The following is a 19,004-nucleotide window of genomic DNA, read 5'->3' as shown; positions in this document are numbered from 1 at the left end:
GTCTTCAACAATAAGCAAAACCAATACAACATAGTCAGTTATAAAAGTCCATGAAATGACAAATGTAAAACCATTCAAACGAGAAAAACTAACAGACTGATTTTTGTACAAAGCAATAAACGAATAACACATATGATATACAGCAAAAAAACGACACCCATTGGATAACAGGTTCCTTACTTATATGTAGGACAGGCACATACACAATGTGGTGGGTTTAAACTAGATTGAGTTTAAACATATTTTACGTTTGATATGATGGACTACAAATTCAAATATGTGCAAACATAAACGAAATGTACTGATTCGATTACCCTTGCAGTAAATATAAGGGAGAACTATACAATCGAAAATTCGACATTATTTTAGAAGTAGTATTGAGAGACATATTTAATGTACGTCCAAGAATGAGTGCAATAATTTCAAGTATCGATATAAAAATGAGAAGATGTGGAAATGAGAAAACTATTCCCCGATCTAGAATTCAGATGATATGTCATGAAGCAATGCTTGATTCCTTATACTTTGTAGTAGCATACAAGTTGATACCAGCACATTCATATAGATGTACAAAGAATGCAATATCAAAATGAGAGACTTGAGATCCCCATTGACATATCAGATTTAAGAATATCTTTTGCATGCATAGACTGTCACTATAACCAAATGTGTACACAAATAAACCTATTTAAGAAATAATTCTTTCATGCCATGCTCTATGCTCATTTTAACATGGTTAGGCATTATGTTTGTTAATATCTTAAATGCCTACCCATGTTAAAATGAGCATAGAGCATGGCATGATAGAATTATTTCGATTCTAATAGGAATATTTTGATCTTTTGTACTTCGAAGCGGACCTATATTAGACGCTCGAAATGTCGCCATTTTGATTTGATGAACAAAAACGTTATAGAAACAACAGTTTATCAATTAAAAAGAACAAAAACATTTAAACTTACTTTTAGAATGTTTTTATTTAATTTCCTAGCGAGCAACACCATAAAAAATGTCCATTTTGATCTCTGGCGTTGTTCAAAATTCATCTGACGTTGCAATGTCTATTGTGACGTCAATCACGTGCAGCCCATGTTCTATTCGAATTAGAACATGGCTTTGTACCCAAAGCTCAAGAAGAACGTCATATTAGAATTCGAGATACTCACACGTTGCTATCTTAAACTAAAATTTCATACGTTTTATATTGATTGTTTGATTCAGGGACTTTCTATACTAACGGGACTAGTACTCGTCTCTATTGATTTTAACTGATTACTAAGCCGCCTGTTTAAAGCTACCACTCAACCAGGCGCGTAGCAACCCGTACGCAAAAACGCAGTTGCGTACACATCGAAAATTTGACAAAAATAAAATTATGGTAAATCTAGTTAGAATAAAACTTAAGTAATAGAATTAATTATAAAGTGTTATAAAAATATGTTAATAGTCACTTTGTAACTATATTCCGTTCCGGAAACTAGTTTTCTCTTTACATTTTCGGGACCAGCATCGTGATTGTGCTGCGGGTGCACACAATTAAAATAGCTGAGTCCTCGGGTTTTCAGAATACAATAAGTGCGTCTACTATGCATCCTTACCCTGAAATCTTTTCTGAAGATTTCAAAATGACTGATGAAATAAAACGTGATGTTCTATTAATATATATAAGGGTAAAATTTTTGCAACCTATATTCGCCTTTTTTTTTTAACGATCAACGTGATTTTTACTTTTTTAATTTATGTTCGGTCGTGCAAGATGGGTGCCTCGTTCATTTCAGTATACGTGTCTCGAGATTAAAAGTGCTTATTATCCATGTGCAAAATTTAAAGTGCTTGTTTTCCTTGCTTTGTAAAAATTAAGCAATCGTTTTTGGAAGTTGATAAAAAGAACTCAGATTTAGTTTTGAAGCTTTTCCTTGTAGATTTTGTGCCTTCAAAAGTATTTATATACAAAAGTATAGTTAAAGTTTTCCAAACTATGATGTTATAAACAAGGATTTATACCCGGGAATCTTTAAAATACTTAACATATAATATGCATGTATGTCGGTCTGAACGACAACGATAGAACACTCTTTCAGTACCACGAGACGACTAAAGAAATACAATGAAATCCATTCGTTTATCTGGGCTTGTTCCATTGCACATGTATACCACGAAAAACAAAGTTCAACAGACACGGTTTTGGATACTGGAAAGGAAATGGTCATTGACTTTCGGAACTAACTTTGAGAATTAAAATCTAAAAGAAAGACTTCTTGTTCTCTTATAAAATAAAACAGAGAAATGTGCTTCGATTTACTTATGTATTTTCTCAATAAAAAAAAAATACCCTTCAAGCACAGGGGCTTGTTACAATTGCCGGGTTTACTATCCATACGAACCCCTAAAAAAACACAAGGGAGGAAGCTCATTTGCGACAATGCTTCAAATTATTGCTGTAAAATTTTTCTAAGACTTTCACTTACTTTGTGACCTGGATAAATCTGTTCCCACTTGAATTATCTCTTCAATGACATATATTTATTACCTTAAGTAACCTCTATAACTATTGTAATCCTTAAAACAAACTCGACATTTCTGAAATAGAACGAATCGAGGCCCTAGATTTGAAAATGAAAGTACAAAAGCGACACCTACCGGAAAATATATTTTTGGCTCTCTCGGGAGTTTACCACAATATGAAGATGAAAGACAGTGTGTACCTAAAAATTCCCGCCAATTTTTACATTATTGAAATCTAAAATACAAAAGACTTCCGAAAAACATAACATTTATGGTACCACCCGAGAGTGCCGAAAATATATTTTCCGGTAGGTGTCGCTTTAGTACTTTCATTTTCAAATCTAGGGCCTCGATTCGTTCTATTTCAGAAATGTCGAGTTTGTTTTAAGGATTACAATAGTTATAGAGGTTACTTAAGGTAATAAATATATGTCATTGAAGAGATAATTCAAGTGGGAACAGATTTATCCAGGTCACAAAGTAAGTGAAAGTCTTAGAAAAATTTAACAGCAATAATTTGAAGCATTGTCGCAAATGAGCTTCCTCCCTTGTGTTTTTTTAGGGGTTCGTATGGATAGTAAACCCGGCAATTGTAACAAGCCCCTGTGCTTCAAGGCTTAGAAATTTGGATTTTCTCAGTGAATGTATAGTGGGTTGAAACTGATTAGGTAGCAATTAAAATAAATGGTGGTGGCACTATATATTTTAATTGTTACCTAATATATAAATAAGCTCTACCCACTACACATTAGAAGGTTTTTTTCTCTAATTTTTTTTTTTCAAATTTAATTATTTTCAAAAGTTGACTTGTTACTGATGAAAATAAGATTTCTGTGAGGTCATTTTCAGTCCCATGAAATCGTGAGAATGCAGGATTTTGCACCATTTACTCTAGAGCTTCTGGGGGCCGCTCACGGCCTCCAGACCCCTCGCCGTATGACCTCTTTCCCCGGCATTGCGTACACATCATTTTGGCCTAGCTACGCCCCTGTCAACAATAAACTTAGTTTCGTATCTCTGATAAACGATGCTAGTAGTTATTTGCGGATTTCACAGATCATTGTAATTATATAATTATTATTAGTTGTTAATATAAAATCTGATTAATAGCCATTTACGATGACCAAAAAAAATAAGATTTTGATGAATTTTTAAACTTAGACGTATCGTTTTAAAAAACATTCCAGTTGTGTTAAATGGTTTCCATATCAAACAAGAGCCATGGCGGCTACTGAAAATTCAACGAACAAATACCTCAAAGTTCAAAGATCAATATCTAAAAAACGATTTGAGAAATCTGTTAAAAAAGCAACATTTTGCAATGACAAAATGTATAAAATTTCATAAAAACGATTTTTTGTTAAACCTGAACATATAGTTATGAAGAACACTTCGTAAATGTGAAATGATGTGCTATAAAGTCACGCGACATCAGCTACGGCCGAGATCAGTTTGATAATTTGTATAGACATCGTTATAAGTGACCAGTCCCGTTAGTATAGAAAGTCCCTGTTTGATTATTGTTTCCTTAAAATCTCAAATAGTACATCTACGAGTAGGACGAGATAAAATTAACAAAAACGATAATAGATACAAAGACATCAGGGGTCTAAATTAATTGTACCAGCATAAAAGACGATACATTTGAACTAATGCTAGAATATTGTGGCATTATTGCTTATGCCTGAACGTTTGCCCTGCAACGGGACACGAACAGTCCCCTCATATACTTGTTGCAAGGGTTTCGAAAAAAGATATTTTACGGTCAGATATTGTGATACGTTCTGCACCTACACCTTATGGCCGAATGTGACTTCGAATGCATACTAGTGCTTCCCGTGAAAAAACAAACTGACGTCCAACTTTGGCTACAATTTTACTACTTGTCAGACCAACGTCAAAGAGAGAGGCAAATTAAATGTTTGACTTAGCAGACATCCGTTTTATTCATAAGCAAACAAACTTTGTCATGCCCTTTTTGGATAAAAGAGTGGCGGCCGATACCAGAAGGACATTCAAACAAAAGCCACAGATCAGTTCTGCGTCTCCTTCCATATGACGTAACGGCCAAAAAATCAAGGGCGACAATCGCGATTTTTACATAGACGGCGACAGTATCGCGCCATCTCGGTAATTTGTTTACATCGTGTACGTGTGATTTTTCAAGAAATTTACTATTAAAGACAATTAAACTTGTGTCATTTCATCATTAATTAGTTATATAGGTAAGTTTTACAGGTGACTATGCTATATTTTCTTCTTAGGAGATTTTATTTTACAAGAAACAAACATCTGAAACTGGCAAGACACGTTGTTATTTTGGAAGATAAAAATATGGCGGGTGTTTTCCGCTTTTGAAAATAACTGACACATTCGCATCCTATTGGCTATTTAAATATAAAATGACGAAAAATAGTATCTATGATGATAGGAGTCCCTAAATATTTGCATAAATACCCATCACTCCTTGTAAAATTGTAACTGAGGCTGCGAAAAGGAAGCACATAAATCGACGCCATTTTTCAACAGATTAAGGTTTCTGAGCTCACGAAATCCTACTATTATTACTTTTAATGGTTAGTAGAAAGATATCAACATTATCCATAACATAATTCATTGATCAGATCGGGTTATGGCTATATGTTTGCCTCTTTTAGGATGCTGAAATCCATTAAATTCCCCCAGACCACACGAAATAAACGCCCCTTTCTCGGCCCGAGACTTCAATTTTGATTAAAACTTGAATTTTGGCATGTCAATGTTAGCTTTATAATTTTAATTAAATTATTACGGTTGTGTTAAGCATTTGTGCTGATTTGTTTGGTTGTCTCGAATAGTATAAAGGTTAATTAAATGGTTTTATATTAGTATTTTTGAACCCAAAAAGTGTGTGACAAAAACTAAAACAAACAAAATAAAATTATAGGAAAAATATAACAACTACATAAGTATAGTTTAATTTTATCCTAAACCTCTATCCATCATTTCTTACAGATAGTACAGGGTGAGGGTTCACAAAATAGGGAACCAGGGGTGGATACAGCCATTTTGAAAAGGGGTTCCCTACCCAGGATAAAGGGGGGTTCCAACTAAATGTCCCCTTTCAAATGCATTGATTGTCCATAAAAAGGGGAAATTCCAATCCCGGAACCCTATCCCTGGATCCGCCACTGGGAACTATGGCTAAAAGTATAAAAAAAATTGGAGAACTATGACTAAAGGAACAAAGAATAGAGAAAATTGACTGTAATAAGGAATAGAGCAAATGACATGCTAGTCAAAATAATATGACGTCTGACAAGGCTATTTTATTTTTTATCTAGGACGCCTTCCTACGCATCCCAGAAAAAAATTATAAAATATCCTAGCCAGACGTCATAATATTATTTGAACTATTGATGTGCTAATTTATATATTGAGAAAAGAGAAATGATGGACAAAAAGTATAAAAAAAAGTTAGAGACAAATGAGCGTAAAGAATAAATGATAAAGTAATGGAAAACACCCCATCCAGACCCTTGTTTATCTGAACAACAGAACTATTATTTTTGCTGAATAGTGCATATAGGCATTTCCCATTTGAATGGTTTTACAGTAGTAATTTTAGGGCCCTTTTTAGCTTGTTGTTCGGTGTGAGCCAAGGCTCCGTGTTGAAGGCCGTACATTGACCTATATTGGTTTACTTTTATAATTTGTTATTTGGATGGAGAGTTGTCTCATTGGCACTAACACCACATCTTCCTATATCTATGTAAAATATCTTTTTAAGATTTCAGGTATATGAAATATTAACCAGTAGGACAGTATAAATTCTGTCCCTCCTTCCATGCAAAAAAAAACAACAAATTATGTGATTTATTGTTGAATTTTATTGCCACATTGAGTATTGGCTAGGTGTTGTGGCCAGGTTTTATTGGTGGTGGATACATTTAATATCTATTACTGGTATGAAGAATTTAAGATATGAATGATTGAATGAAAAGTTACCTTTTAAATAACAGATACATGTAAGATAATTTAATGTTGCATATTAAGTAGTACTTTATTTAAACATTATTTAATATACCTATAAAAAAGATTGATATGTAATTATATATGTATGTTGATGGATTTAAGATATTGAAGTAAATGAATAAATAAATAGAAAATTTGTGTTGCTGTATATCATTATTAACTTTTCTTGATGGAGGGCAGGACTTTTTCGGGACGTTTGGATTGGGTGTTTTTAAGCTCAGGATTTTCTTTCGTGATTTTTTTTTTAATTTGGGACCTCAGAAGATCATGTTTTTACCCCGGGATTTTGGGATCAGGACCCCTGCAACATCCCCCACCTCCTTCTTTGACATACAATATAAAGTCAGTAAAAATATATCAATTATTTACATCGAAAGTCTAAAATAATTTCTTTATTTTTGTTGAATCATATAAACCTCCTTTTGATTATTTAAGATTAAAAAAAGAAAGATTTCAATTTAAATGAAATGATAACACACATCTGAAAACAATCATAGTATATACATTATGAGATTTTCTCATGTTTAAAGGCTTTCATGTAGCAAAAAAAAATGTCTATATATCCACTCCAAATGAGTATTTTGGGATAGTTGTCTCATTGGCAATTATTCACATCTGATTAGTTTTCCTTTAGTAAAATTCAAATAAAAAGCATTCAATTCCAATTTAAATGTGAACCTTCTCATTCTTGGACCACATAGAAATTTGTAGACAATTAAAATATATTATAATTTCATATAACAACTGTAGAAAAGTTAGAAATTATTTTCATTTGATGATATCATCTGCATATATTATATATTTTCAGATAACAATAGGAATAAGAAGAGCAGGATTTCTATTTTGAGGATTTACATGTATGGGACAGAGGACTATTTGACTTGCTTTTACTTTTAACTTGGACTTTTTAACAATAATACTCTTAAATTATTTAAAATATTTTATACGTATGTTTCATTTTAACATTATTTTTATGACTGTATTTATTTATCATTTAATAAACGTTTATTTCTAAACATTTTTATATTTTTAAATATACAATGTGAAACACTCAACCATTTTATATTGATAACGTGGGGTAAATGTACATGAGACAATAATGCTGTTGCAATACAATAAAACTTATTGTCATTGAAAAACCTGAGATTCATAGATGCAAATCTAGCATATTCATAGGGGTCCCTTTTGTGGTTGATTAAATAGGGAATCACTGGAGCGGGCTCCTCTTAAGTCAGTCAGCAGCCCCCTAGAAAAAGTTCTGGATCCGTCACTGATATCAGGCATATACATGTATGTACTGTAGTATTCAGTGGCGGATCCAGAAATTTTCAAAAGTGGGGGCCCACTGACTGACCTAAGAGGGGGCCCGCTCCCGTCACGCTTCAGTGATTCCCTATATAAGCAACCAAATTTTTTCCCAAAAAGGGGGGCCCGGGCCCCCTGGTCCCCTCGAAATCCGCCTCTGGTATTTGAGACATAAAAAAATCAAAGATATAAAAAGTAAACTTGATGGTCTTTAATGATTGATTAGGTGTGAAGGACTGAAATAGAAAGGTTTTAAAATCGTTCAGTTCTCCTAGACATAGTGAGGTATCCTTGAGGTCTCTCAAATGGCCTATCATGCACCTAAATAAATCATTTTCAGTAGTCTCTCTTTTTTTCATACTTTTTTGATGAAAAGTCTAAACTAATATTCAAATTAGAAAAAAGAAAACTGAGCAACTTGAACCCACAACATACAATTGATATCAGGTGTTCTGGAAGAGTAAGTAGATCCTGCTCCTTGTGTAGTATTAGGACTGAGATGTCCTGGTGCTCTTTTCCTATATGTTATCACATGATTTTGCAAATTATTGCAATTGTGTGCTTTTTAAGAATGGAGAAAAATGTGTGAAAAAGTATTATATTGCAAAAAAATCAGCACACAGATATAGGAATGGTATGATTCTGATTAAACTATAGATCCTGCATCCTCAATGCAACAAAACAGGATCCCCAAAATCAGAGTGAGACTTTCATATGGCAATTTCAAAGTAGACCTTAGAAGTGATACAGCATTTTGTTAATGCTTTAAATGGTCATCTAGCTCTGACATGTATTAAATATTGGATGTACTAGGCATTGTGCATTCCTATTGAATGTTAATCTCAAGTTCTCAAGAGTTAAACATGCCCCACGGCCCAGACACACTCAAACATGAATGGTTAGTGTACACCATGTTGCTTGATATGCATGATAAGGACAGGACAGACATCAAGTTATAAACATGTGTGAGTGTCAACTTCCAACTTGCTTAGTTTTTTTTTATATAAACAACAAGAACGAATACTTAAAATTAAGTGAAAATTATAGATGCATCAGATTAATATTTGTTGATTGGTACTTTTTTTAATTGACAAGTTGATTTCAGATTAATATTTACTGAATCAAAGAATGACTAACCATTACCCTACAAAAAATGGCTTAAAACAAAGATTAACTGAGTTCTTACACTTTGCACATGCATAGGATCTTTATCCAGACAATAACTTTTGACTTACCCCTTCAACTGAAATTTTTGAAATGTTGGGGAAAAAAGGGGGGTACTTCCAGACAACTGAAGTCATTTATATGGACAAATTCGTTCATAGATTAACCTAGTTTCAATGTACTACATACATCTGTTACACACTGCAGCATAATTAAATAACTATAGAAAATGTAATACTGCGAGGAGTTTGAGCAGTCTGAGCAACATGAAAAACATCAACAAATGACGGTGTAAAGCCTTCAACCCATCATCATTTTTAAGTAAAATATATTAAAAATCCTGGAAACATCATCACCCTTCATTGTCTCAATCAGTTTCGTGGTTAAAAACTGTTAAATATGACATAATTTGCTTAATTTTGCGCCGAAATAACTCCAAAAACGTTAGAAAAGTGTTGAATTTTGACCTCCGGTTGAAGTATTTATTATGTAAACAAGACTCAGAGTGACGGGGAATCCGGTCCTATACATAGTCATGTGCCCATATGTTTCTGGGTCACATTTATTTATATCTCGACCAATGAAAAGCTTTAGGATGCATTTTTGTCAGTTCCTAGCAAACAGGGGGATTACCCGCGGTTTTTTGGAAATCTACGGAGGACGTCTTTTGATTTATCATATTTCAGTAACGCAGCACTTATTTTAATACCTATTTTGGCAGTCGTGTGACAAAATCTATTCTAATGAAAAATTAACCTCAAATACTGATTGATGTTTAGTTGTTTTAATAAATTTATTGTCTGAAGCACAGGCTATGTTTTTGTTTACACGCTGGTTATAGCGCCACCTCAAAATTTTTAGATTATCTCCCCTTTCCCGCGTGACCACCGGAAGGAGCTCTTCAATGTCACTGGCTTTCCCATATAGATCGAAAATAAGCTGACAACGCCGTGGCTTAAAAAAGAAAGACAAAAAACAGACAAAAAATACTGCACAAGACACAACATAGAAAACTAAAGACTAAGCAACACAAACACCACTAAAACCTGGGGGTGATCTCAGAAGCTACGGAAGGGTAAGCAGGTCCTACTCAATAATGCGTGACATAGGGATAACAATCTGATGGCGGAGTAAACTTTTTTTAAAGCTTTATAGTTGTCTTGTTGGCAATCATACCACATCTCCGTTTTTTTTTTTTATTTATTGGAGTATTGTAATTTAGCATGTGACCGGAACCCTCAAATGAATTTAGCACAACAATACTATTTCAAGAAAAATGCCGCTCTCCAAAAACAATTAGAACAGTACCAACTTAACGAAATTAAAGCCGAATTTAAACTTACAGATGCTTTATTTACTTCACTGACATATGTAGCAGTGTTTCTATTTAATATAGCTCAATCTAAGATGAAGACCTTTGCTGATACTATATCTATACAAGGTGCACACACATATTTTCGACATAGTTTGGAAAAGGTGAAGGAACTAGGATACGATGTGAATGTTATTCAGTCACTATTAGAAGCCCAGTGTATAGTTGTAAGAAAGCAAAATTTTGGATCATATGACATTTTACTTCGACAGCAAGAATGTCAAATTAAGGTTTTAGAACATTCCAATAGCGTTATCGCATATGAACGCGATGAACTGAAATACTTTCTAGCCCTCAGCATCCATGAGCAAGTATTTTCAACAAACGACGAATTTCTACTTCATGCTATTGATAAGTATTTGCCTAAAATACGAGAAAACATAAGCAACGTAAGTCATCGTTTAGTTTTGAATCAATTTACACCAACGATTGGTGATTTGTACTATTGGTGATTTGTACTATTGGTGATTTGTACTATTGGTGATTCATTTATAAATATTAAAGACGAAAGAAAAAAGGGTATAGGAACAAAATATATCAAACTTACAAATCAAAATAATATCTACAAGGAACTACACACAAAAAAGTTGGGAATTGGAATATAAAATCAAAGAAGTACGTTAGTCAGCTATAAACAAAACATAACGGGTTGCAGTTACTGTATTTAAATATGCAGTTTTTGTCACATGGTGCCGAATATACATTATTATGACAAATTTAATATTTTTACAGCTGGTGAGGAGGTTATGGATCAAGTGTTGCCTTATTTAGAAGAAGCATGTAGAAATTTGAGAGAGGATGATAAGACTCGTCTGAAGCGTACATTTAAAATAGATCAAAATGAAGAAAAAATATTCAATCGGAAAGGGCATTCCTTTATAGAAGCTCTATTGAAAGTCGAATTACAAAGAAATGGATTTGTCGACCTGGGTTTGTATAAACAATTATGAATTGTCCATGTTGTCTTTACATTCCAATATTAAATATAAAGAACTTAGTCTTGAGTGTCTCATTAAGACATATGGATACTACACTTTAGTGCTAAACTAAAATGAAAAAGGTCTCTATGCACGATTTTGTATGTTCATTACGAATCCATTACATGTGATTAACAAACACATATTACATGTTTATTTCATTCGATGACAACTTTCCCTGTTAATTTACTTTCGCGTTTTATTACCGAAGTTTACCGGATTAAAAAATATTAACACAGAATCATGGAGCACCCATTTTACTTATTATTATCCTTCACTTTATAATGTCCACAATTTAATTCAGTTGATGAACTATTTCTTTCGAAATCTGACTTTGACGTGTTATGTTCGGCCTTTATATTGTAGATATAACTGCTCCATAGTTTCAATAAAGAAACAGTTTAGAAATTTAGTTACCTTAACGATTCCAATACTACGTAGTATCTCCCTGTTGAATGAAAGATACTTGTGGCTCTGTCTGAATAAATCACTGATTGTCTTTATCCTTATAAAGTGTTTTCTTGACGAATGTCAACTCAGTGACGACTAACTAGTCAAGAACTTGTTTTAAGGCAAACATATATTTATCTCGCTCTGAAATTAACTACATAACTTGAAGATATATATACTCATTTAACGTTTTGTAGGTCGGATATAGATTCTCCTAGAAAATGTTTACCATGATTAATAGCTTATTTACGTTTCTCGTTTTTTTTTATATAGATTAGACAGACCGTTGGTTTTCCCGTTTGAATGGTTTTACACTAGTAATTTTGGGGCCCTTTACATATAGCTTGTTGTTTGGTGTGAGCCAAGGCTCCGTGTTGAAGGCCGTACGTTGACCTATAATGGTTTACTTTTATAAATTGTTATTTGGATGGAGAGTTGTCTCGTTGGCACTCATACCACATCTTCCTATGTCTATTAGTTAGAACTTTGCTATCTATGTTTTCAACAGCAAAAAAAAAAAAAAAAAAATGACAAACGAGTTCCAAGTTGTTTTTCTTTTGTAATTGTTTTTAATAGGGATCTTAAGAATCATGAAGTATGGACTTTTTTCGCGGTGACAATGATTTCCCCCATGAACATGGGTGGGACTGATATACTGGAAACATGAGCTTTAACCCCTGTTCCGAGACTGGTACTATTTTCATGAAACTGTGATATAAAGTGCAGGGGTCGATTCAGCCAATTTCAAAAGGGGATTCCAACCCAAGATAAAAGGGGGGTTCCGAACATATGTCCTTATTCAAAAGCATTGAACGGCAAGAAAAGGGGTGTTCAAGCCCATAAGACCGACCGTGATCTCTCACTGTGCCGTTGTTCATTTCAACACAAATTTTATACGCAAATCTATTCAATTGATTGCTAGCGATACAAAGTCAAAAAGTGTAGCAGACGAGAAGAATAAAAAAAAATCACTATCTCTTTAGGTCGACAAGGCAGCAGTTGCAGATAAAAAGTTGTAATCAGGCATAACAAAAAAGACAACCACTTTGCTATTTTGAATAAAACAGTTTGTAGTGTATCCTCTATATTTCTGCTGGTTTTAATAAACTAACCATTGCACTAAAAGTACCCTGTTTTGGGGGGAAAGTCTATTACTCCTGCTGATGATTTATATATATATATATCATACATCTATCTACACCTTCGTTCGTTCCCTATTAATCCTTGTCGTCAAATATACGTCTTTGTGCGATCCCGGTTGTAAATCCAGAAAAGCGCTTCGGACACACAAAGTTTTAACGTGTTGCTGACTTCTTTTTTTTTTTTTTATATATAAGACACCATTTGCTATTTTCTATCTGTATTTTTGGTATGTTTTTGTATTTTGAGATGACCCCTTGTTTTGTTACCTACAATCATAAGTCTAAAGTGTAATCCTAGGTATAGACCTAGTTTTCGCAAATGTCTACTAAGCACATGCTTTACATTCATTCTATACAATTAAGAGACATCAAATACTACACTTTCATTGATCGAGAGATCTTTGCTATATTCTAAATTGAATAAAACATGTACAATGATTGATGTTTTTTATTTGATTAAATGAAAAAATGCATACTGCCATTGATCATGTAGGTGTTTGCATTGGCAGCATCTCAAACACATGTTTATTATCCAAAATAATCATAATTCCTTGCATCTCTGTTCATATGCTGCATTTAAATGATAACGGTATTTTTCGATATGTTCAGTTTGTCTTCGCTTTAAATGAACTATTGAAACCTTAGCCCTGTGAAATTGCAATACGTTTGTGTTCTTATTACAGTTAAAAGAAGCTGGTTTATATCGAAATCTTAATGTAAAAGTTAGGTATTTTTTTTCCTGACTTGTTTATATTTTTGATAAACGATTCTTTTGCACTGCAGTATAAGTGTGTAACCTTAAATTTTTCTTATCAATTCTTTTTAATAGACATATTGAAACAGAAAGTGATTTCGGTGGTAAATAAATTTGACAAAAGTGAATTCAAAACCCGGTGGCAATCCCAAATTCATAAGTTTTTGCTTGTGTATGAACAGCAACAACAGAGATCTCAAAGCCCCAAAAACGGAAAACTTGACAACAAAGACAGCAGATGTTAGCAAAATGTCTGCTACTGACGTTGATAGCAGTACTAAAATGGACCAAGCATCAGATAAAATTGACCTTTTAGCAAACCGCTTGGCATACATAGAACAAAGATTTTTAACCATTAAGTAGACGTGTATTTTCCCGGTAAAGACACTGTGAGAAAGAAAGTCTGCATTCACAAGACCACACACAATAAAGGAAAAAGAATTGATAATTTGATTTGAAAACCACCTCATATTATATTATATATTCTGTGCACCTTTGCAAAAGATGGATGTTTAAAAGCATGTGTTGAGAAAATTGTTATTTGGTTACGAAACAATTTTATCACAGACTTTTACCTCATTTGTCTAGTACAATTTTAAATGTTTATGTTTCTACATTGTATATTTGATTGTTTATGTCCTCAACATATGTACCTTTGTATAAATGTACGTGTCTATGATCTTCTGTGTACCTTTGGTAATGTATCTACGGTATAGCAATGGTTTATCACAATAAAGTAGACATGGTTTAGAGCGACTCTGTTGTCTCTATATCCCAGTATAATAGTTTATATTACTACACCTTACTACGTTAAAATGCCATATTTGTTTGGTTTATACGAGGAAGAACTCTAAGCCATGTTTCAGCGGGAGATAACTTTAGGTTCTATTATGATTGTTTGATTGTTGTATTCCTAACATTCAGTATCAAGTATTACATCTATAGTTTAAATTAGAACATCGCAACAATACTGACAATAGGTAGATCTTACAAGCTACATTGGTAGGGGTCTACAATGATAAAAGGCGGGACATTGGGCATACTGGGAGTCAGTACATGTTGGATAAAAACATAATTGTCGTCTTGCAGAAGACCACCAACGATCTTCAAGAGTTGTTGGAAAGCTGTTCTTGTGAAGAGATCGTGACACTCTCTCGATCTGCAGTTCCCCATTATGACCAGTAGCAGCGAATTTATACATCACGCCGGCCATATGCATGCAAACTGGCATCATATATGGGCAGGTGTTGTACTTGATGTCGGAAGGAGAACGGTGATATTTCTATACCTTAGTCACCGTTTATGTTAACGCTCTTTTAGATAGATGCACGATTTTGTACGGCCAAAAGAATTGATATGCCGTTTTAAAATGTTTAAATCAATAGATCTATAAACTCTGTTCCTGTTTTCTGAACCAATTGTAACATTCATACTTATAAACTTTAGAACATAGATCACACTCGGCACAGAGAAATTCATAAGTAAATAATAAATAATACATTACAAAATGTTAAAAGGTGAATCGAAAGAGTATTTCTTTAACAAAACTATTTAACTTGCCTTTTAAATTGATGACATTTAATTGATTTGAATATTTCACATATATTCACTGTAGACATGATTAAGGTTCATCATATTAACAAATGGACAGATATGGCCGTATATTCATCTCTAAAACTACTCAGTGTACAGACTTACCTGTCAAGTTTGGAAAGTTTTAAGGCCTGGCATCCACTAAATAAATGAAAGTTAAATGCCTTTTGTGCTCAAAAAAGATAAAATCGTTTTTGGATTTTAATGGGCATTGTTTTTCCCTTTCTGCAGAAGATGTAAAAATAAACAAACACCTGAATTACTTTGATACTGTCCACTCAGATAAACTCTTTAACTCACTTATATGTGTAGATATCTATTGTCCATGCCAATCAAGGACAATCAATACAAGACAAACCAGTTCTTACATGAGAGGGAGCATCTCAAAGCTATATCCCAACTTAGTTAATTTTTACACCTTCTACAGGAAGGGAAAAAAATGCCCAATAAAATCCAAAAAAGATTTCATCTTTCTGATATGCAAAATACTTTTAACTTTTATATATCTAGTGGATGCTAGGCCTTACAACTTTCCAAACTACACAGGTAAGTCTGGACACAGAGTAATTTTTGAGTTCAAAATTCGGCCATATTTGTCCATTTATTATGATGAACCTTAAATAGTTAAATCTGTCAATCATAAATATATAAAAAGTTTAATAAAAAAATACATAGTTGAACTACATAGTTTGGTTGTCGTTGCTATCTATTTATATTATTCTATGAATCCCTCTGTATTTGCATAGTTAGTAATCGTTAAGTGAACTCGCTCACGCAAATAAGGCCATATATATGTAAAGCCAAGGACGCCATTTTATACAGCCAATATAAAAAAGATATTATACTGTTTGGTTGTTTTGTAGTAGTTTGTAGTTTCTTGTTTTACTTTCTAACTATTTTGATCTGGGCGTCACTGATTAGTCTTATGTAGACGAAACGCGGGTCTCGCGTATTAAATTATAAGCCTGGTATCTTTGATAAGTATTTACTGTAAACATTGGTTAGGTTCTATTATGATTGTTTGATTGTTGTATTCCTAACATTTAGTATCAAGTATTACATCTATAGTTTGAAGTAGAACATAGCAGCAATACTGACAATAGGTGGATCTTACAAGCTACATTTGTAGGTGTCTACAATGATAAAAGGCGTGACATTGTGCATACTGGGAGTCAGTACATGTTTGATAAAAACATAATTGTCATCTTGCAGAAGACCACCATCGAACTCCAAGAGTTTTTGGAAAGCTATTCTTGTGAAGAGATCGTGATACTCTCTCGATCTGCAGTTCCCTATTATGACCGGAAGCAGCGAATTTATACATCATGCCGGTCATATGCATGCAAACTGGCACCATATATGGGCAGGTGTTGTACTTGATGTCGGAAGGAGAACGGTGATATTTCTATACATCAGTCACCGTTTATGTTAACGGTCTTTTAGATAGATGCACGTTTTTGTACGGCCAAAAGAATTGACATGCCGTTTTAAAATGTTTAAATCGACCGCAGAATAACAACGGATACCTATGAATGTACAACCACATACCTGTACACAACAAACGAAATATAAACATGTGTCACACGAATAAAGTCACACAGGTGAATCGAAAGAGTATTTCTTTAACAAAACTATTTAACTTGCCTTTTAAATTGATGACATTTAATTGATTTGAATATTTCACATATATTCACTGTAGACATGATTAAGGTTCATCATATTAACAAATGGACAAATATGGCCGTATATTCATCTCTAAAACTACTCAGTGTACAGACTTACCTGTCAAGTTTGGAAAGTTTTAAGGCCTGGCATCCACTAAATAAATGAAAGTTGAATGCCTTTTGTGCTCAAAAAAGATAAAATCGTTTTTGGATTTTAATGGGCATTGTTTTTCCCTTTCTGCAGAAGATGTAAAAATAAACAAACACCTGAATTACGTTGATACTGTCCACTCAGATAAACTCTTTAACTCACTTATATGTGTAGATATCTATTGTCCATGCCAATCAAGGACAATCAATACAAGACAAACCAGTTCTTACCTGAGAGGGAGCATTTCAAAGTTATATCCCAACTTAGTTAATTTTTACATCTTCTACAGGAAGGGAAAAAAAATGCCCAATAAAATCAAAAAAAGATTTTATCTTTCTGATATGCAAAATACTTTTAACTTTTATATCAAGTCTGCACACAGAGTAATTTTTGAGTTCAAAATTCGGCCATATTTGTTCATGTATTATGATGAACCTTTAATAGTTAAATCTGTCAATCATATATATATATAAAGTTTAAAAAAAAAAATGCATGTAGTTGAACTACATAGTTTTATTGTCGTTCCTATCTATTATTATTATTCTATGAATTACTCTGTATTTGCATAGTCAGTAAGTGAACTCGCTCACGCAAATAAAGCCATATGTATAGAGCAAAGGATGCCATTTTATACAGCCAATATAGAAAAGATATTATTACTGTTTGGTTGTTTTGTAGTAGTTTGTAGTTTCTTGTTTGGCTTTCTTACTATTTTGATCTGGGCGTCACTGATTAGTCTTATGTAGACGAAACGCGGGTCTCGCGTATTAAATTATAAGTCTGGTATCTTTGATAAGTATTTACTGTAAACGTAGTCATGGCTAAAATACCATGTAAAACAGGCTTAAATAACTTAGATCTCCTCACTGTAAAATGAAAGTTAAGTTCAATAATACATCTGCAAAATTCCTTCAGTAAAGGTCATTGTTCCTCTGGTTGTGCCTACTATATACTTTCAAATTAAACAAGTTAAAAATAATAAAATAAAACAGGGTAAGAAATGATTTAAATTCACAATATGAAGACTTTAGGTAAAATGCAGATACCGACTGAAGATTATTAAGTGCAGAATACAATTTCATTCTGTATTGATAAATTGCAATTTGTTTCTACTACATGTTAAAAAAAAAATCAAAAAGGCAACAAATTAAATTTAGTAGACAATAATTGTATGATATGGAAGATTCTTACCTCACAAATACATGAGGCTGTTTTCCGACAGTTTTTTGACAGTCGGCAAGAAACCAAACACCCCTGTGAACATTTTCTGATGACCCTTCGTTTTAATAAAGAAGGCCTCGTGTTGTTTTACTGTCAATTTTGTGTTATCTGTTCTTTATCTTTTAATGTCTATGTTGCCAACCAACAACCATGGAAAGTCGTGTCCATACTTCGTCAATGTTCGTACACGCACGGAAAAACCTTATTTCATTTCAAACTTTCATTATGATTGAAAAACAAACCCTTTTCTACCTTAGGAATAGATTACCTTAGCTATATTTGGTAAAACGTTTAGGAATTTTTGGTCCTCAATGCTCTTCAACTTTGAACTTTATTTGGCCTTTAAAACATTTTTGATTCGAGAGTCACTGATGAGTATTTTGTAACGTCTGGTGTTAATGTAAAATTTTAATCCTGGTATCTATGATGAGTTTATTTGATAAAATTTTAAATACTTTACATATATCATATATAAATAAACCACACTTTATTAGCTCATTCAAAAACGCTGATACCTTTGTGATTTATGTCTAGTTTGGTTTATGCCACCAGCCGAATTCACCACAAGTAGCATTCCGGATAGAAGGTCAAAACATTACACCTTTCAAAATGTTTATATGGTTGATCGAAACTTGTTAATCAATATAATAATTCCTAGACGATACACTATAATTATTTATGTGCTGTATAAT

This window comes from Mytilus edulis, chromosome 6, assembly GCF_963676685.1.
Source record: "Mytilus edulis chromosome 6, xbMytEdul2.2, whole genome shotgun sequence".
NCBI classification, from domain to species: Eukaryota; Metazoa; Mollusca; class Bivalvia; order Mytilida; family Mytilidae; genus Mytilus; species Mytilus edulis.
The sequence above is the reverse complement of the archived record's forward strand: the minus strand, read 5'-3'. Positions refer to the sequence as shown.